This window comes from Vulpes lagopus, chromosome 11 (genome assembly GCF_018345385.1).
Source record: "Vulpes lagopus strain Blue_001 chromosome 11, ASM1834538v1, whole genome shotgun sequence".
In the NCBI taxonomy this organism is placed as follows: domain Eukaryota; kingdom Metazoa; phylum Chordata; class Mammalia; order Carnivora; family Canidae; genus Vulpes; species Vulpes lagopus.
Genome location: NC_054834.1, coordinates 69,865,371 through 69,887,146, shown reverse-complemented (window position 1 = coordinate 69,887,146; position 21,776 = coordinate 69,865,371).

The window sequence follows — 21,776 nt, the reverse complement described above, 5'->3', positions numbered from 1 at the left end:
ATGGACACAAAGGAGGGCACATGATGTGATGAGCACTGGGGGTTATACTGTATGTTGGCAAATTGAATTTAAATAAATAAAAAAGCAAAGAAGGTGGCCAGACAGAACCTGAGCCTGCTGCCTCCCTGCCCTGCCCCCAAACCCTGGCTACCCACGTGGTGGATAGAGGGGCAGTGGGACCGGGCGGCATTCAGCGGGCAGGCCCAGCCTCTGTCTGGGTCAGGGGAGGCCTCCCCTCCTGAGCCCCTTCCTTTCTGTTTCTAGTATTTTCTAGTATTTCCCAGCATGGCGCTTGTGGCAGGCTCAAAGCCAGTCCTCCAAGGTCTCCAGGGGTGTCCAGATGGGTGGCCACACTGTCCCTACTCACTGCACTGAGAATTCCAAGCAGAGGGACCCGGGGGGGGGGGGGGCGGGCAGCCTGGAGGAAGCAGGACCAGCCTCCAAGGATGAGGGAAAGAGCCAGTTGGATTGGGACACTGTGCCTATCTTGCTGCAGCCTGAGGTTGATGGAAGTGGGGCTGGGGGCACCAGGTGGGGCAGAGGGCCCAGGCCCTGGCAGTCCTAAGACAGCTCAAGATGAACCGCCCTGCCCATTTCTGCTCTCCCTGGAGACCAGGTCCAAGCCCCATGCACGACCAGCCCCCAAAGACCTACCGAGGCCTGCCTGGCTCCCTTCCTGGGGCTCTCGGGGTGCTGGGCTCAGGGTCCCCCTTCCTCCCAGCTCTGGACAAGCCATGCCCTCCCCAGCTGCCCACCCACCTCACCCAGGGCCCTCCCTCACAACAGCCCAGCCCACCCACACCCCTGCCTGCCCTGGGTTTCCTGAGACCACCGCCACCCCTCCTGAGCTCCTGGCAGCCCTTCTGGGTTAGCATGGACCCTGCTCCCCTCAGCCTGGCCAGCTGAGCCCCCCCCAGGGCCTGGACTACCCAGTTAGGCTTCTCAACCTCTCCTTGCTCTGTAAACTCGCAGCTCATCCCCGGGGCCTCATTCACTCATTCATTCATTCATTCATTCATTCATTCATTCATTTATTCATTCACACATGTGGATGAGAGCTCTCATGTTCAGGGCACCACAGGGTCAGCGTCATGGAGGGCAATGTGGGGTTGCTCTTGGGAAGCAGACGGATCCCTTGGAGAAAGTCATTTTGGAGCGCAGGCCTGAAGGACCTGGGGTTCTGGAGGGGTGGGTGGAGAGGGACCTCTCTCTGGGGAGGCCAGGGTTAGGGATGGAGGAGGGGCTGTGGCTGGGGGAGGGGTCGTGGGAGAAATGAGGTCAGGGTGAGGATGGGGGCTGTATAGGCCATTGTCACTCATTCAACAAACATTTGTGGATCCCTACAGTGGGCTCAGTGGTGCTCCCCCAAAAGACCACATGTCCACACCCCAGCTCCTGGAATCTGTGAATGCCACCTTGTTTGGAAAAAGGGTCTCTGCAGGGGTCAGTGAGGGATGAGCTCATCCCGGATCAGGGTGGGCCTCAGTCCAAACACAGGTGTCCCTGGGAGAGGAGGGGCGGGCCCGTGGGGGAGGGGCCGATGCAGCCCTGGGAGCTGGGGGAGGTGGCAACGGAGGGGGTCTTGGTCCTGGAACACCTGCGTTCAGTCCCAGAGCCGACTTTGGACTCTGGCCTCCAGAATCAGGAGAGAATAGATTCCGTCCTCCAAGCAGCCCAATTTGTGGTCACTTAGGAAAGTTACATGAGGAGACACCTGCTCCGCCCCCGTCCCCGTTCTAGGCGCAGAGGCTGCCGCAGGGCACGGAGCAGGTGACACATCCACCCTGGAGGAGCCCTGGGCCACACTGCAATACCCACTTCCTATGGTTGCTTGTCGCCACTCCCCACCCCATGGAGTCCGGGTGGGCTTTTTAAATGTCAGAGCGGGCCAAAGTCCGCGCCTTATTTCCCTGCAGACAAGCGAAGTCCCCAGGAGGACCCCTGGGTCTGGGCAAACCCATGAGCATGTTCCTGCCTTGGGGCCTTGGCACAGGCTGTGCATGCCTGGACCACTTTCCTGCAGATACCTGCCCGTCTGCAGACCTGCACCCCCTTAGGGAAGCCTGCCGTCGTGCCCCCTCACCAGGATGCTCGGTGCTTGGGTAAGCAACTACAGGCTGGAGGCAGAGGGTGACACTGAAGCCTGGCTGTGAGTGGTTGGAAGGACACGGGCTGTTCCCTGAGCTGGAGACATGGACTTACTTTCTGGGCTACTGATGCTCACTGGGGTCTCTGTCTGGCATTCCCACTGAGCTGCAAAGTGGCCTCTGCCATGTTCCATCCAGCTCCCTCCATGTCCCACAGACCCCTGACCCAGTACTTTCATGGCCACTCCTCACCCACTCCAGAGTCTCCTGCCCTTCTCCACCCCCCATTCGGTCAGTGGACAAAGCCCATAGCTCCACTGGCGGCTGGGCACTGCTGCTGTCCAGCTCATCTCCCCTGCGGCTACTCTTGCATGCCCTCTTCCAGCCTGCAGGATGCCACTCTCCCCTTAGGACCCTCCATGGGCCACGGGGTAGAGTGCAAACCCCAGGCCAGGCTTTCTCGGGGTCACTCGTGCCCTACATTCTTCAGCATCTGGAGAACCTCCCTGTCTTCTCCACAGGCTCCTCCTTCTTCACACACACTAGCTGCTCTCTCCTGGGCCCTTGGATATCTGCTCCTATCCCGGTAACCCCCCCAAGCTCGGTGCAGCACCTCCACCTGCCGATGGACCAGTGGGGAAGTGCAGAAGTGCAGGTGCACTGTCATGGCAGCCTCCCGGGGGTCCCCCTCCCCACGTCCCTAGCCCCCAGCTGGCTAGGAGGGCCCCGGGCGGTGCCAAGAATGGCTCCATCACCCTCGCCCTTGGGGGCTCCTCACCCAGCTGCCCTCCTTCGCCTTCCTAGCGGCCTCCTGGCCTTGGACCGCCGGCCTGGTTGCGGCGCCCAGGCCTCATCCCCAGCAACCTGTGTCCGCCGGCCCTGCTGGCTGGGGCTCCCAGGGTCCCCGTTGCACCCCGCCCGGGCCTGGCACAGAGCCGGCGCTCCCCGCCAGGGGTAGCCAGGTCAGGGGGCCCAGGACAGGCCCCACGCCCGGCCTCTACCTGCCCAGCTCCTCTGAGCGCAGCCCCCGGCCTCTCTCCCTGCTCCCAGCCCAGGCCTCAGCCGGCCAGAAACCAAAGAGAAAATGCCTGTTTGTGCCAGTTACGCCGAAAGCAAAACAGTTTGTGGTTTCTGACCCAAATTTTTAGCCTTTTTTTTCAGAACATAACAAAGCTCAAGACAACTCCCTCCCCCCACCCCCCCAGGCAGACAGAAACGATCTGTTTACACTGGCCGCAAAACATTCCTGGCCCGCCAGCCTGGCCCTCTCCCCCAGGCCGTGCCCTCAGCGCTGCATGGAGGGGCAGAAGGGGTGCCGGCCTGGAGAGGGGGACACGGGGGACACGGGCTGGGCCGGGAGCATCCCGGGGCCCAGAGTCTGGGGCGCCCGTCTGTCTAGTTGGAGGGGCTTCCAGGAAGCAACGGGCAGGGAGGAGCCTGGATGCAGCCTCACCCTGTTCCCTCCAACGTTCCCTCACCTGCATCTGCCCCCAGCCCCTGCTCCCATCCCTCCACACAGACACGGGGTCCCCGGGCCTTCTCCCTGCTGTCTGCCTTACCCCCACTCCTTCCTTCCTAATGCCAGAGGCCCACGTCCCCCTGCCCAGCTCGGCTGTGGAGCCCACGACGACGGGGAGGGCACATTCCCTGGCCTGGGAGCTAGCGTCCACACACTGGTGTAGGTGGAGCGGCAGGTGCAGAGCTGTGATCCCAGCCTAGACCGTGGGGCAGCCAGGCAGGGATCCCCCTCCCAGGACTCAGTGGGGGCAGGCGGGACCACGAGGCGCCCTGGCCAGGAGGAAGGACTGGCCCCTGTCCCACGCATACCACCCTAGGCCTGCCATGGCCCTCGGGGGACCCCTCCACGCCCCGCAGCCTCACCCGTACCCTCCTCTTGCTTCTCCTGGCTCATGTTCCCATCACCTCTCCTTGCTGTCTCGGCTCCTTTCTGCACCCCTGAACTGCCTGTGCCCCAGGCTGGGTGCTGTGGAGCCAGGGTCTGAGAAGAGGGAGTCCAATGTTTAGAGGGGTGCATCACAGACTCACTAGTGGGGGTGAGGCAGACGTGCCCCAGGAACCCCACAGCTGAGGAAGACCACCGGGCTGCATCTGAAGGGTATGCAGGAGCTGGCAGGATGTGGAGGGCTGGAAAGGGATTGTGGAGGGGGAGGGAACAGCATGGGTGGGTTGGAATGGACTTGCTATTCTGCATGAGCGAGGCACAGGTGTGGGTGCACAGAGAGGGACACAAGGCGCATAGTGGCCACGGCTTCAAGTGCCCTGAGTGCTGAGCCCAACCTGACCTTGACCTTGAGAGAGCTCTGGGCAGCAGGGAAGGATTTTCAAGGGGAGAGGGAGCTGCTCCAATGTGTGCTCTGGAAAGACGGTCAAAGCCCGGGGCGAGCTGAGGCCCAAGGGTTAGTGGGCCTGTTAGGTGCAAACGGGGCCGAGCAGGGTGGGGAGGCACATCAGGTGGGAAGCCTCTGCACATGTGCCCTCGTGCTGTGGGGCATCCCACCACCACAACCCCCTGTCCCCTACCCCAGAGGGCAGGGCCCAGCTCCCAGTGTGGGGCCGGGCGGGGGGTGGAGGTGGGGTGAGGAGGTGTGCTCCTGCTGCTGTAGGCCCTGGTCACAATCCAGTTCGGCTCCTGTGAAGCCCCCACCCCCTTGCTTGGCCAGAGCATCATTTTGGAAGGTCTGGCCTGTACCTCTGCTTCCTTCTCCCTTCCTTGTCATCCCTGGCCTCCCCTCGATCAGGAACAGATGTGCCTCTGGAGCAGGAATTCTAGCTATTTGGTTAACCAGTCACTCAAGGGACTTTCTGATAAGGCGATTCAGTTCTCAGCAGAACCAGTGAGGGGGGCGGAGCGAGGACGGGGACTCCCACCCCCACCTTCCTTGCACTCAGGAGCCTGGGGTGCTCCCAGCCAGGGTCTCCCCACCAGCTGGTGGCTCTGGGGGACACAGGTTTCCAGGCCTCCAGTGGGGCCGAGGTGTTCTGGCAGGTGGGGGGGGGGGGCTGAGGATGCCAGGAGTCTCCCACCCCCTGGATCTGGGTGCAGCCAAGTCCCAGCCTCTACCAGCACCAGCATGAAAGTTCACTGCCTGCCTCTCATCCATCCTTCCTTCCTTCATCATTTACCCAGCAAATGAGGCCCCAGAGCCTTGGCTATGCAGAGGCTTTGCTTGGGGCCCTGATCCTGTCCCTTCTCCCCAGGGTACCCCCACCAAACAACGGCTGACTCCCTGGTTGGGCAGGTCCTACAGTGGACCAGGCCTGCATGGACTTTGGGGGTGGCACCCCCCAGAATTAGGCACTCAGGCTTGCCACTTTGGGTCCCTGGTTCCTTGGAACCCAGTACAGCATCTGATCTTGTTCTATTCCGTTCACAGCTGCAGACTGTTGGGGCCACTTTGATCCTTTATTTGGTTTTCCTGCACTTATATCTCCCAGCCACGCACCCCAGTGCTTAGCCCAGTACCTGGTACAGAGTCCATGAATGGACAGGTGGGTGAAAGGGCAGATGGTAGATGTGCATATGTGTAGATGGGTAGATGTGTGGACGGGTGTGTGTGTGTGTGGGGGGGGGGGTGGATAGAGGGGCACAGAGAGGTATAGATGGGTGTATGCATGCTTGGATATGGGGATGGGTACACAGAAACTGCAGAGAAACAGATCTACCCGTGTGGTCACTCGAGATTGTCCTAGTGGGGGATGAGGGAGCAGAGCAGAGAAAATGAAATTTTATGAATGTCTATCCTCAAAGAAATTCTACGTGCTGTTTAGACTGTAGTATTTCCTGCTTTTTAGAGTCTGGAACATTGTACAGGTTGAAAGATATTTGTTGATTAAATAGATTTTTTTTTCAAAGATCTTGTTGAAGTGAACACCTATCTGGAAATTGTCTCAAGAATATGTGAGAAATCAGAACATGTAGATAAACAAGGAGCTGCCTGAAAAATCATAAAATCCTACCCTAGAAAAAGGCACAGGGCCCAGAGAGTTTTACAGGCAAGTGTGGTTTTGCTTTTTTTTTTTTTTTTAAATGCTCAAGATCATTCTACAAAATGTTTCAAGCATAGAACATAGACACACTTCCAATTCATTTTCTGTGTCCCTATGACCCCGATACCAAGGCCTGATCATGATAGCACAAAACGAGGAAAAACCGCAGACCAAGTTCACATGTGAAGATAGATGCACAAATTGTAAATAAAGGAATTAGCAAATTAAATCCAGCCGTGTGTTGAATCAAAGTAATAATATACCATGACCAAGCAGAGTTTACTTCCAAGAATGCGAGGATGACTCAACATTAAGAAATCCATTAATATCCTCATGTTAATAGGCCAAGAGAAGAAAAACCATATGATGATATTGATAGGTGCCAAAAACATATTTAATAAAATCTAACATGCGCTCCCAGTTATAAAACATGTTCCACAGGCTAGGAATCGAAAGAAAGTTCCTTAACGTGAGAGAATACTTACTGCTTGCCCTGCCACACTCTGTCCCAGCCCACTGCCTGTCCACTTCTGAGATGACCTCTTCATCAGCAGTGAGCATCCCTGATGTGGACTTCCATAGACACTTTTTTCATCATTGAATGTGGCCCGTTGGGAGCATTGGCTACTGCTGAGCCCACCCTCACCCCTACCCTGAAACCCCTCTTCGTTCCAAGTATGAAGTGTGTTTCCTGCACGAGGTGTTCTGACAAACTGGCCCCCCTGCAGATAGCAACCTCAAGCCCTGGACAACAAACAAACAACTACCCCAGGGCTCTAGAGAGTTAGCAGAAGTAGGTCATTTTTGGATAGGTAGTCACAGTACGGTGCAGGCATCTAAATCCCAATGGAAACCCTGCCATCTTTCTGGCTGGAAGAGCAGGAGAAGGAGCCTGGGGCAGTTGAGGTCACTGGAGACCAAGATGGGAATCCCCAAGACAGGCAGAGAAGGGGACATCCCAAATTCCATGCATGAGCTCTGCCTGAGTTGCTGGCATAAGGCAGATGGAGATTTGAGCCGCCTCTTAACACCCGCGAGGCAGAGTTTGCAGTTGGAGCCTAATCGAGCTAATAGTTAAAATCAGTGCGCCTGCACTCCCCAGAGAAATGCCACACATCCACGGTCTGCACAATAGAATATTTGCAGAGCCCTGGGCATAGTCCAAAATTACATGGCGCTCTCCTCCCAGGGGGAAAGACGGTTGAGCCAGGCCAATGCTGGAATGACCAGGCAGAGACTTTAAAGGAGGTATGATAACCTCAACCACCCTTGGAGATAGAGGAAAACACAGTCACAGTGAATGAAACGATAGGAGATTTCAGCGGACGAATCTCGAAACCGTTAGCAACACCTACATGGATGACGAGCGCTGAAGAATACGATCTCTGAGATAAACAAAAACTGCTGGATGAGATGAGTATCAGAATGGAGACAACAACAGGAAACGTCTGTGAACTCGGAGATTGGGGAGTAGAAGCTACTCAGCATGAAGAAGAGTGAGAAAGGCCGTGTGGACGCAGAGCAGACGCGGGATAGGAAGTCACAGTGCTATGCAGGACAGGCTGGAGCAGAACAGGAAGCTTAATATTGAAGAAATAACGACTAGAAGCTTCCCAAACACAACAGATTCGAGACGTTCAGCGACACCCAAATAGGATCAGTTTGAAGCAAATCATGCTTGGCATGTCCACGTCAGGCTGATGAAAATGAAAATTAAAAATTTAGGGAAAAATCTGGAAAGGAGGAAACAGTAGCTTGTACGAAAGGAACCGACGAACCGGGTACCAAGTGCTTCTCACCAAGAACCGCAGGGGCCAGCAGACTACGGGACAACATTCTCTCATAAACCCGTTTTCCTCCCAGCTCCTCCTGTGGCCACTGGGTCCAGTCTCCTTGTCCGTCTGTTTGGTGTTTTGGTGTTTCTTCTGTTTTGATTTGTTGTCTCCCTCTCGTTCACTGTTGCCTGACCAGGGCATCTCCTCCTCTCCCTCCCTTGGGCTCCTCTACTGCCACAGCTCCGGCTGTCATGCAAGTCCTGAACACCCCCGAACATGGGCCCCTGGTGCCATCACCTGCGGTCAGGAGCACGTCCGTGTGCATCCTCCAGGGTCCCCCATCTTAAGGAAAGGCCAAGCCAGAATCCTGGGGGTTGGGGGCCCCATCGCTCTTACCTCACATCCCTGGGGCCTGTTGTCTGGGCACTCCTGCTCCTCCGCAGCAGCCTTCATCCAGACGTCCTGCAGGCTGGGGGCCGCCCCGTGCTCCCAGGGTACATCCGTGCTAGCATTTACTCCTGAGAGGCGGAGCCCGTGTCCCCATTTTACAGATGGTCAGCCCAGCAAGGCAGACGCTCATCAATGGCCATCATGGCTTCGGACGGGCCCGCGGCAGGCACGTACTGGGCATGGCCGTGGAGACTGGCAAGCTGCCTGCCCCTGGGAGCTCACCGTCTGGAGGGAGAGCCTGACAGCTAACGAGGCGTTTAATGAGCCGATTACATAATTATGGGCTGCAGAGAATAACAGGGCTCACCGGCCTGCAGAGTCTACTCTCCCCACACCCTGAGGCCGAGGGGCGGGCTGGGCTCTCCTGCCACCCCAGCCATGGTGAGACAGGTCTGTGGGCCCATCTCTTTGGGGAGCCCCAGACTCCGCTCACAGACGCCTCCCTGTCCTGCATCAGGAGCAGGTGCAGCGGGACAGCTTCACTCTCTTCCTTCCCCCAGTGGGGTGCATCGGAAACTTGCATCGAGTTTCCCTCATGCTGACCTGAGGCCAGGGCACAGCTCTTCCGCAGGCCAGTACCTTCAGACCAGCCCTGCACCCTGTTGTGGGTCACCCCACGACCCCAGGGGCAAGCCTGCGGGCCTTTGTGGTGGAGGGATGAGGTCAGCTCTCCAGCCCCGACCAGGCCTGGCCTCACTTCCAATTCTGAGTGATGTCTCAGATGCAGAGGTGAACCCTGGCACGTGGAGGGAGAGTCAGCATCACATCTCAGGAGTTCAGGGCATAGAGGGGGCCAGGGGCTGCCCCTCTGGCCCCCAGGAAACACTGCCAGCAGCTTGGAGGCATAGGTGTGGGGGTAGGGAGGGAGGCATGTGCCTCTGCGTCCAGGCTCCCTTCTCTGTGTCACGGGGAGGTGAGTCTCTGTCGGAGAGCAGGACAGTGATGCCTCCGTGCCCAGTGTGGGCCAGGGCAGGGCTACATCTGTTCTCTGGGCTGGACCAATGCCCTCCCACCAGGGCCTTGCATCACACAGGTTGGGGCCAGCATGCCCGGGAGATGCCCTGCAGCTTGGTGATGAGGGGCAGGCGCGCTCTGTGTGTTCCTGTCCTATGGGCCATGGAGTGAGAGTGCGGACATTGGCTGGCACCACCTGGCGAGAGCCACTTCCAGGCCCAGCAGGATGCCAGCTCCCCAAATGAGAAGGGGGCAGCTCTGGGTGGCTTCAGGAGCATTTGACCCATTTCCTGGCCTGGAGGCTCCCTGGGAGAAAGCACCACCCCCAGGAGCTCCCCAGAAGAGGAAAGCCCTGGGGGCCCAGGGCCTGTAATCCTGGTCATGACTGCCCACTGTGAGTTCCATGGAAACTCCTTACACCAGCCTGGGCTCTTGGGTCTAATTCCCAGTGACACTGTAGGAAGTTCGTAAGGGAGGCTGGGCATGGTAGGGGCTTGGGGCAGGGCCCATCCCAGCACAGAGCCGCACCCCCACCACACTCTGCTTGTAAGTAGCAGAAAGGTGAAGATTTTGCTCTCAGAGGTTCGCCAGGGGGTCAAGAGAGTTCCTGGAACCAGAGGAGTCCTGCTGCTGCAGGGTCTGAGGTAGAGAGGCTTACAGGAAAGCAGTGGGCCCGCGAGACAGACCTCAGGAAGTACTTCCAGCCCTGATAATGAGGAAATAAATAGCTGGGGGGGGGGGGCAGGTGACAGTCCAGGGGGTATTCATCGGGGGGAGCCAGGAATATTCAGGGTGCTGAAGGAGCTCCAGGAAGCAGGTTCCTCTAGGCCAGGCTGGTCAGGGAGGGCTTTCTGGAAGAGGAAAGACTCAGAGAAGGAGAATTGAATCAGGAGGAGGATGCAGTGGGGACAGGGAAGAGGACAGGCCTGCAGGGGACCTGGGGCAGCTGTCCCACCAGGATCTTCTCACACAGGGAAGTTGGCCGGATTCAGAGCTGGGGGCTGGAGTGGGGTCCCCCAGCACATGGGGTGGCACCCCACGCAGGAGCCACATAGCAAGGACAGAGGCCGGCAGCCAACGACGTCCTTGATGAGGGGCACCCACTGGCTCAGTTGGTAAGGATCCGACTCTTGAGTTCGGCTCAGGTCATGATCTCAGGATCGTGGGATCACACCTGTGCTGGGTGTGGAGCCTACTTGAGATATTCTCTGTCTTCCTCTTTCTCTCCCACCTGTGCACACATGCTCACGCTCTCGCTCTCAAAAAAAGAGAATGTCCTCGATAAAGCAGAGATTGTGTCTGTTCCCAGAACTCAGGACCCAGCAGGACATCTTCAGTGTCCCCTGTGTGAAGAGCAGTCCTGCCTGGGGAGGAGCAGGGTGTCGGCAGGAGAAGCTCACACTGGCCACAGTGGGGGTCACTTGCCCGTTGCGTTCTTGGAGCAGAGGGATGCATCCCATCACCTCCAGGAAAGTGGCAGAGGGACTTTGTTGTCCACGATCACCTCAGAGCTTCCCAGCCAAAAGCAGCACTTTGGGAAACTGGTCCCTTGGAAAGAAAAGACAGACCCGTGGGTTGTTTGCCTACAATAAACCTTCATTTCAAAGACTTTCAGATTTGCAGACAAATTGCAAAGGCAGCTCAGAGAGCTCCCGAATCCCCTCCTGTGCCCCCCGCCCCGTTAGCACCTATGTCAGTGGGTGCATTTGCCGCCACCCAGGCTGGTGAGGGTCTGCGATTCAGCTGTGGCCCTGCTGTGGATTCCACAACGGACCAGTTCTTGTCAACTTTCGGTCCCAGTCCTCGGCCCCCGTGCTGCCCTCATCTGTACTGTCTCCTGGTCTCCTGCACAAGCAGGCTTCTGTGGGTCAGCGACTGAACGGGTCATCCATGTGGCCTCAGGTCGCAGATCATACCTCGCTTTGAAGAAACCACACTCGTGGAGCTTTGGTGTAGTATCACAAAGAAAATCCACGTTCGTCTGGAGGGCTGTGGGGGACACGCCTCCTATCCTTGGCACCAGGGATAGAAGGACGTGTTGCAGATGCTCGCATGAGAACCCTTGTCTCCGGCTCGACACACAGATTTTGGAGGTATTGAGCTGTGACACTCTTCTCACAGAATTGGTTTTGTTTTGAAAACTATAATTTTTGTTTTTGTTTTTTAAAGATTTTATTTTATTCATGAGAGACACAGAGAGAGAGGCAGGGACAGGCAGAGAGAGAAGCTGGTTCCCTGTCGGTCGCTTAATGCAGGACTCAATCCCAGGACCCCGGGATCACACCCTGAGCTAAAGGCAGAGGCTTAGCCACTGAACCACCCAGGAGTCGCTATAGTTACTTTTATAGAATATAATTTATGTTAATATGCACTGAGTATCTGATTATTTTTGTGACTTTTAATTTATTTAAAACACTTTTAAATTTCTAAATTGTAAATATTTTTAAAAGTTAATGTCTTAGCTTTAACATCTGTGAGGCAAATCCTAGCAGCTGCAACTCTACATTAGCACACACTCCTTGAGGCCTCACTAATGTTTAGGAAGGGAACGGGGTCCCAGGGCAAGAATAACAGAGAACGGAGGTCACAGAGCCTGGGTGTGGATGCAGCCAGTTCTGGGTTCAATCCCCTGCCGTTGCTCAGCTTCTCTCTGCTTCAGTCTCCTTGGGCATTAGGCAGAGACCATAGGAGCAGGGCTCACATGGGGTGGGCTCGTGCTCCACAAGGGGATCTGGTGACAATGGCATCAAAGACTGGTCACAAACAGCCCTTCACCAAGGATAAAACCAGTTTAGGCTTACAGGAAAATTAGAGGGGAACATACAGGGAATTCCTTTATACCTCCTCCCTCCCACGCGTGCACACATATGTGAACACACACACATGCATGCACACACATGCATGCAAACACACATGCACACACACACACAGGGTCTCCTATTATTGACCTCCTAGCTGCCACATTTGTCAAAATTAACGAACCAATACTGATACCTAGTAACCAAAGTCCGCAGTTGACATGGGGTCACTCTTGGTGGTGAACATCCTGTGGGTTCAGATGCATGCGAGATGACACTGTCCAGCACCACGGTGTCACATGGAGTGGGAACCCTGCCCTAAAGCCCTCCAAGCTCCTCCTGTTCATCCCTCCCCCCCAAACCCTGATGACTCCTGATCTCTGTCCTGTGTTCCTAGTGCAGCCTTTTCAAGAATGTTCTAGAGCTGGGGTCACCATGTGCAGCCTTCTCAGACTGGCTTTTCTCAATTTATGGTTCCTGTGTGACCTCCCATGGCTTCAGAGCTCGTTCCTTACTAATGCTGAGCAATATTCCACCGCCCCGATGTCCCTCCGTGTGTCCATGTACCTACCGAAAGGCGTCTTGGTGGCTTCCAAGTTCTGGCAAATAGGAGCAGAGCTGCTAGAGACATCTGCGCATGGGTCTACAGTGTGGACGTAGGTTTTCTCTCTCAATTTCTATTTCAAATTACAGATGAGTTATCCCAGAATTATGTTTAAGGCAATTCCTCTGTATCCCTTTGTTGGAAGGGTTTTCGGGGTCATTTGCTGCTGTTTTAAATTCATAATGTTCTCTTCTCTGAAGTTTTAATGCTATTTGTACAAAGAGCTGCGTCTGTTACCAGATTCGCCCGCCCCCCACTGAGCTGTAGCGGCATCCCTGTGTCCGTGCTGTGGGGTTTCATTAGGGTGTCTCATTGGACTGGTTAAACCCCTTTCTGTCCTTCCATCTGAGAACACTCCTATTACTCAACCCTGCTTGTGAAGACACTTGTCTCTGGAACCCGGCTCGGAGAGATCCTTCACCCCCAGTATCACCAGCCCGGGAGAGATCTCGGCTGCCCCACCGTGCTCTGACCCTGAGATTCGAGGAGGGGGTCGGGTGTGGTGCAGGTACCTGCATCTGACGAGCAGCCAGGTGCAGGAGCCGGTGTGCCCCTTGGCCTGTCAGGAGGTCCGGAAGCCCACTCCCCCCAGCTCAGGCATTCAGAAGCCCTGGGTACCTGCTCTGTCCACAGAGGAGCCTGGCTGCCTCCCCGGGGCTCGGAGGGGACTCTGGTTCCCATGCCTCAGCAGGACTTGGCTCCCGAGGCTGGGGGTCTCTGAGCGGCCTCATTTGTTTGTAACTGTGTGGTTGAAGTCTAGCAGACGTGAGGAAGTGTACCTGCCTCACACTCCTATGGCACCAGCCCCCGCCCCAGACTCAGGACCTGCATCTGTTTGGTTGTCCCCGCTTCCGAGTTCCTGCTGCATGCCAAGCGCAGAGCAGGGGGTGCCTGATGGGCTCCAGCACCACCACCTAGTATGCTGTCCCTGCCAAAGGGGACCCCAGCCCTTGTCTCCATGTGGTTTTGAGAGGGACTGTGGCCCGCCGCTCTGCCCACAGCCTCTGAATGTGAACCTTTCTTTGCACGCTCCCACTGACAGGGAACTCACTACTGCCCAAAGCTGACTATTGCTTGCTAGCCCCTGACCTAGGCCATCCTTTTGGGATTCCACCTACCCTCTCCTCAAACCAGGCAAGGGCCTTGCTAGAGGCTGGGATGGGCCCAGGTGCTCCCAGCTGAGCACACCTCCAAACTGAGGCCCCTCTGAGCTCCCCCTAGCCTGTCTGAGCTTTTCCCCCCTGCAGTGCTCTGGGGCAGTGGGGGGGGGGCAGCAAGATAGCTCTGACCCCTCTGGGACCCCAGGACTCCACCTCTTCCCAGCCCAGAATCACATCTGACCATGGAGAAGCTGGCCGGTAGGTGGGCTGTCAGGGACAGTCAGCCTTCCAGGCCCCATCTGGCTCTGTAGACCCCAGACTGGCCGGCCTGGAGGAAAGCCTGCCCTGAGCTTGCCGAGTGTCCCATCCACCTAGGCTCCTGCCCCCACAAGAAGCCCCTGCTTAACTCACGTGCTCTCTGGTGGGGTGGCCGAACCCCCACGGTAGTGAGTGGGCTGCATGCCAGAATCCCATCTTGCTCAGACGTACCCTGGCCTCCCCCAGCTGGGACTGGGCCCCAAGGTCCGGCCGGGTGGGTTCCCTGAGGACCTGAACAGCCCACCCAGCTGAGCGCCTGGCTGTCTCTGCGGCCTGGGCCCTGGGGACCCCAGCCCAGACCTCACGTTTGGGGAAAACCAGCTGCTTCCTGTTTGTGTCAGTGATTGGCTTGTTTTCCTGTGCAGCGGTCGAGGGTCGAAGCACCCAGTGAGCCGGGCGCTCCCCGTCTTTGTGGGGCCTGCTGTTCCGAGGAGAAACTTAATCACTTTGTTTTCTTGGTTTAGGTTTTGCTTTTTAATAAAAAAAAAATGACCCGCTCGGCTCCGGCCCCGCGGCCCTAAAAGGCGTCACTTTCAGAGGCTCCACAGCAGCACCAGGCGGGAGCTCCTGGGGGAGGGCAGTGGGGCCCCGGGCGGGTCGCCCCTTGGGAAAGTGGGAAAGTCGGAGGGCTAGACTGGGAGGAGCCAGCCCCTCTGTCCTGCCATGTGGCCAGCAGGGCCCCAACCACAGGTCAGCATTGCCGAGCAGGGCCCTCGGACCCTAGGTGGGCCCAGGGAGGGGATGACCCCGCAGGTCCTCAGCTGGGGTGGATGGGGGCAGATCTGGGCACCCACTGGAAGCCTGGATTTCCAGGCTGGCTCCTCCCCCCATCCTATTTCCTTCCCCCTCCCTCCCTCCTCCCTCTCTCTTCCAGGGCCTTGAACCCAGGAAAGGTGGGGGATGGACCCCTGGCACCCCCCCACCCCTCTGCTCTCCAGTGCTCATCCCTCAGAGGCCTTGGCTTCTGGGCCGAGGATCCTATGATCCTCACCGAGGGGTTTCCTCTGGGCTGAGGTGGAGGGGAGTGGCTGCACAGATACCCCCGGCTGCTTTGCTCTGCCTTCCATCGATGTCACAGCCTCCCACCCAAGGACTCACCCTTCCCTGTGAGCAGTGAATCTGCAAAGTGGCAGGGCTGGGGGAGGAGGAGGTGGCAGCAAGTGCAGACTCCAATCCAAGATGGATTGGAGTCAGGGTCCAGCAGGTGCCTAGCACCCTCGAAGCCTTCCTCACAGAGCTCCTGGCATGCCCTGCTCTCAGTGCTTGGGGTGTGGGCTTGCCCCACAGTCAGGGAGAAGCGAGCCCATCTCTGGGACACAGGCAGAGTGGGAGGGGATGTAGTGGAGGGGGGGTCAGGAGGGAACCAAATACTGGGAGCTGGTATGGGGTGGGCTGAGACAGGGGACAAGGAAGGAAGGGTCCTGAGGAGTCCTGGAGCCCTGGCCACATGCAGGACAAGCTGCCCAGGTCTCAGGAGCAGGGACGGCTGAGCTGGCTGCATGGCATGCTGCTCATCTCCTTGACACTGTTCCATCCCACGTGGACCCCACGCAGACCACATTATCGCTCAGCCTGGGCGCTCAGCTGGGGACAAGAGCAGCAGGACCCCACACAGCTTATAGTGGAATGTGGCAGAGGGGATGACACAGGAGTCTGGGCACCCTGAGACCAGGACCCGCCCTGTGGTGGCCAGCCTGCTGCTGGCCATGCACCTGAGCCGGTGAGCAGGTGCAGTGCTGCCCAAGGCTACTTGGGCTGGGACCTGTCACGGATGAGCATGTGGGAACCATGCAATGGGGCTTGGGCCCCCTGAGCTTGGGGGTGGAGGCCCTGTGTCCAGGAAGCTCTGGGTGTTCATGTCGGAAGCAGATGAGTGCAGCGGGGGCAGACTCGGTCTATGCGTGTGGGTGAGAGCAGTGGGGTTAAAGACAGTGTCCTAGTGGCCAAACCGCGTGCAGCTTCTGGAGCTTATAAGGCCAGGGGTGAGTCTATGGCTGACAAGAAGGGAACTGAGATGATAGAAGTGGGGGGCAGGGCCAAGAAGCTGGAGCAGGATGCACCCATCCTTCTATCCTTCCATGACTATCCACCTGTGTCTCTGTCCCTCCATTCATCCCTCCATCTCCCCATTCGCCATCATCCCTCCCTCTATTCCCTTCATTCACACACCCACCCCTCCCTTCATCTCTCTATCCCTCCATCCAACCATCTACCCATCATCCCTCCCTCCCACCCTCCATCCACCTATCCTTTCATCCCCTCACTCACCCACCCATCCCTCCATCCATTCCTCCCTCCATCATGCCCCCACACCCCCATCTCTCTAACCAGATGCCTCATGGACCTTTGGGCAGAGAGTGTGCAGTGGCAGGAGTGGTCAGGTGCAGAGGCCTTGCCTGGCAGCAGTGTGGTGTCTCTGGCCAGTGGTGGGAAGGTGGCAGGAACAAGGAGGGGTGGCCTGGAAGCTGTCTGAGATGGCCAGGCCCAGGAAGCTCTGAGAAGGATGTGGCTTCTCTGAGGCCGGGGCTAGTGGAGGGTCTGGCTTGGGTGTTGGGCATCTGGATGCTGAGCAAACAGACAAAGTGTCCAGGGCTGAAGCTGGGAGAAGACAGGGTGCCAAGGAAGGAGGTGGTGTTGGACCCGAAGTGAGGTGATGGCAGAGCCAAGAGCAACTGCCGAAGGACCGCAGGAACCCAGGGTGGCACTCAGCTGTGTTCCAGGCACCTGGGAGGATGGAGGGGGAGAGGCAGCAGAGGCAGCTGGCTCTGGAGGGCACAAGTGGGGCTCAGTGTGGACTTGGCGCACCTGCCACCCCCTGGACATATGTGAAAGGGGGCTGTAGGTGGATATGCTGCCAAGGGCGCCCAGAGGTGGGGAAGGTTGGAGTCCTGGCTGCCGTGGCTGCAGCTCTTGGGCTGCCATAGGTACCCCTTCCTCAGGGTGGCCTCTCAGTGTTGGGGCCTCCCCCGCCCCACTGGCCTGTGTCCTGGCCACCACCACAACACTGCCCAGAGCAGAGGCAGGTGGGCAGAGGGGTGGGAGGACGGCACAGGACCAGGGGCTTCGAAGATGCAGCCTGTGGCAGGGTCCAGGAGTCTGAAGTTCCAAGGTGTGCTCTGGGCCACAGAATAAACCCGCTCAGATGTTTTCTGCATTACGGAGTGTGTGGGGAGGGAGGAAAAAATGCTCCACTTTCCATTTCAGGCACAAAATAATTCGGTCATTCGTTTTCATTCCAATATCTGGAAAACAGCTGATTCTGGAAACCTAAACCGTCCCTGGGCATAGAGTGCTGAGGAAGAGAGCACCCCATGGAGCTGGGGGTGGGGGCTCAGGCCGGGGCAGGCCTCTTCCGTGTACCCTGGGCCCTTGGGGAGTGGGGCCGTGGCTGGGGCTTGCAGGACAGACCCCACCCAGGAGTCAGCCCTGCCAGCCAAGTGCAGCCAGGTTTCTATGGCACCCGAGAACCCGACACGCGGGGTTCTGGAAACTTGGTGGGCTAATCCGGGCCCTAATCCTAGCAACGGGCTGGGCCTACAGCTGCATGATGGGCGGGGGGGATGCCAAGCAGGCACAGGGACCCTACTGTGGAGGGCCTCTCTGCGACAGCGCCTGGGCTCTCGGGCTCCCAGCTTTGGGTGTGGCCCCCCAGGAATGAGGGTCATTGTGGGTGCCTTCCAGGCCCCCTCTGGGCTGCCCAGGGACCCCGAGGCTGTCCTTGCCTTGAGGTTGTCAGGATCAGAGGAGATTAGCAGGTACAGGAGTCTGAGCGCATGTGGGCAGTGGGGCTCCCTGCTGGGAGTGGGCTGAAACCCTGTGGCAGCTGGGGCAGGCTCGGGGACCCTGGTGTGCTCACTTGGGGCCTGGGCCCTGGGCCTGTCTGGTCTGCGAAGTTCTGATGAAGGACAGCTCTGGAGGCCTTCGCCAAGGGGGCCCACTGCACATGTGTGTGCATGAGAGTGTGAGCCTGTGAGTGTGTGTGCATGTGCATCAGTGTGTGTGTGCATACACGTTAGTACATGTGTGAGTACTTGCACGTGGGTGAGCACATGTGGTGAGAGTGTGTACACATGAGTGAGTGCATTGCAAGGGAGTGTGTGCACTCGGGTGAGTGTGTGTGTGTGTGTGTGTGTGTGTGTGCACGTGAGTGCGTGTCCGTGAGGGTGGGCACACATGTGAGTGAGTGCATGTGCGTGAGCAGGGGAGGGGAGATATAGAGAGGACACTGCCCGTGTGTCTGCTGTCTGCTGGAGCCGGATCCGTGGCTCTGCTGCGTCGCCCCGCCATGTGTATGTGGGGAGGATACTCCTGCCATGACCCCCAGTCCCCAGCCCTGCTCTAGACCAGGTGGGAGGCAAAGGGCTGCAGCCCCTGAGCTCCTCACTGCCCGTCTCAGGACCAGCACACCCTCAACCTTGTCAGGTTGGGATGGGGTCCCGTGTCCGCAATTCCTTGGGGCACAACCCTCTCTCCCGGGGGCCTGGCACTCAGTGCCTGGGTAGCAGAGGAGGGCCTTGCCCTGGTGGCTATGGCTTGGGCCCTGGAGATAGTCAGCAGGGTAATTCCACCGGAGGAGCTGTGCACGAGGCGCTGACTCGGTTTCCCCTCCACATTTCCCTGGCATCTGGGTATAGCTGGCCTGAACTCACTCTGCCCGACTGACCGGTCTCCTCTTCTGCCAACTGGTGGACTGTGGGAGGAAACCGGTCCAGACTGGCCGTGGTGGGGGCAGAGAAGGGGCAGCCACAGGAAAAGGATGAAGGAGGGAAAGCAGTCTCTCCTTCAAATCAGTGACTTGAAGAAGATCTCAAGTCAGGAACAAGGTAGTGTCCAGACGATGGTGCGGGGAGGCACAGCCTGCCCCTCCTGTCCCCCTGCACAGAGGCACGTCTCTTCGGGGAGCTTGGAGGGCAGCCCCGGCCCCGGAGGACAGCCTCTCTCCACGGCCCTGGTCTCTCCTGCCCTCCTGCCTCCTCCACACCGGCTCCCGGGCATCCAGCTGGAGGGCCCCGCACCCCATCAGAGGTAGAAGCCGTTTGGGTGGAGCAGGGCAGAGGAGGGCAGGGACCAGGCTGGACCCATTGTTCAGAAAAGACGGAACTGACTTCAGCCCTGGGCAGGCCCCCCTCCACCCCCAGGTTTCCTGCTCCCTGGACGGCCAGAGGGGACTCGGTCCACCTTATTTGGGGATTGAGAAGCCACCCTGTGTGTGTGGCCTTGGGAGTCCCAGGGCAGTGTGTGTGTGTGTGTGGGGGGGTGGGATCCCCGCAGGCGCTCTCTGAGACTCAGAGCCGCAACCCATCGGCAAAGAAAGAGCCATTGAGGACCCACCCATCCTCCTGGGTGCCCCCCAAGCCTGCATTCACCCACCTCCCCACTCAGGTGTCCAAATCTGCCCTCATGTCTGTCCTCAGCCATCCACCCATCCCTACAGCCATACCCTCACCCACCTGTCTGTCCATCCAACCAACCATCCATCCATCCATCCACCCACCCGTCCATCCATCATCCATCCATCCATCCTTCTACCACACCCTTATCCACCAGTCTGTCCATCCATCCATTCATCCACTATCCCTCCACCATACCCTCATCCACCCATCTGGCCATCCATCCATCCATTCATCCTTCCTTCCTTCTACCCACCATCCACCCAACACAATTTTGTAACATCTTGGTTTGATAACTGGAAATCCATTGCCAAAAAAACCTTCTTGAATAAATTCCTCGGCCAAGTAAAAAAATGCTGCTCCATTTTGGTGGCGTGTAGATTTTAAATCATCACATCTGAGATGAGGGCCAGGACATGGGACTGTCCCAGTCAAGACATTCCATTTTCCATGATGCGGATGACAGAAACACACATGGGGCACCAGGGGGCTGAGCTCCCAGTACGATAGGGCCTCTCCTAGCTCTGAGTGACCTCAGAATAGCGCCTCATTCCTCTGGTCTCAAGCTGCTCCTCTGAACAATGGGTTGTGGAGACTGTTGTGACAGTCAGTGGGGAGCAAGAGTCTGCCGGGTTCAGCATTTGCAAAATGTCCCCAGTGCAAGCTGCGATGGCAATAGCATGGCTATCCAGGGACGTGGCTGAGCGGGGGCCTCATTTCCCGGGAACCCATTCCTGGAAAGGAATCTTGCAGCCTCAGGCTCTGGTGGCCAGTGCTCTGGGCCCTGGAACTACCAGGACAGCCTTGGAGGGAGAAGCAGCTTTGGGTGGTGGCTAGGTGGCCTCAAGTCCCAGCATGAGCTTAACTGAAGAATCTGGGTTTGGATGGTGTGGTGCTGAGAGCTCATCCCATTTAAGTAGGATCTTGAAAGATGAATAGGAGTTTGCCATACGGAGGCAGGAAGGGCCTTCCACATGGAGAGAAGAGAAAGGCACTTTGGGTCTGTGGAGTTAATGTGGTGGAGCAGGCGTGCAGATCACGTCCAGGCCTCGAACAGTCGTAATGGTGGCTGGAAGGGAGTGGGGGTGGGGGGTGGAACCCAGGGATCTCCCACCCAAGCCAGGTTGAAAGATTGAACGTGGCCAGCAGTTTCTGGGAGCTAAGAGGTAGGCCAGGACAGGGTTCCCAGAGGAGAGTTGTGAGCGGGCCAGAGCAGCAGGCTCTGCGGGGAGGGGCCGGAGGGGGCTTTTGTGCAGGACGGTGGTGAGTCCAGGACCCTGCCCCAAGCACCAGGCATCTCCTGCCAGGATGGTGTGCCTGAGGAGACTTGTGGTGCAGGGTCTGGAAGCCTCTGGATCCTTTCCCTGAGGTGAGGTGGGGGACACCCTCTGTTGTGAGTCTGGTCTGCACCCCTCTGTCCTGCTGTGCCCTCCTTCCTACTGGGATGCAGAGCTCTGGAAGCCCCTTGTCACTAGCTTCCACTGCCTGTCCCCTCCCTTCCCCCTGAGTCTATGCTTTGTGGCCACTGGCATCCAGAACAGTCCAAGGCCAACTGCCCCCCAAAACCAAGACTCAGGGGGCTTAGCAGAGCGCATGGGGCTGGCAGCTGTCCCCAGGGCCATGACGTGGCCCCCAGGACCAGGAGGGGTGCAACTGGGACCTGGCATGGCACGTTACTCCTGGGGGCTGGGGTGCTGAGCCTGGGGGCCCCTCCCTGCCAGCACTGGGCGGGCTTCCTGTCTGGCCCCAGGAAGTGACCTCCTGCTGCCCCCAGCAGACAGTGACGCCAGCATCTGAGGTGACAAGGCACGGGGCTGGCACCTGCTCCACACATTCATACAGTCACCCATCCTGGCCTGGAGGAATCAGAGGCGCACTGGCTCGGGGCAGGCTGCCCTCAGAGCCAGCTTCTGGCAGGGATGAGGAAAATACGTTTACAGATGCCAGGGCGGGGGCACCCTCAGCACCCCTCACTCTGTGCCAGGACAGAGCTGTTGTCAGCATACCAGACCCAGAGCCCAGCGCACAGTAGGTGCCCAATCCACGTGTGGATGAATAAATGAAGACTGACCAAATCTAGCAAGTCCTGAATTATGGACAAGCAGGACGTTTCAGAGGCTGGGTGGAGAATAGCGGCATGTGGAGTCTGAGCCTCCCTGCGGAGGGCACCAGGGGCCTGGAAGGGCAGGGCTCTGTCCCCACCCCCTGGCAGGCCAGCATCAGGAAGGTCTTCCCCATGTGGCCACTGGCATGACTGTCTTATGGCCCAGACCCTCCTGCCCTGGGAGCCCC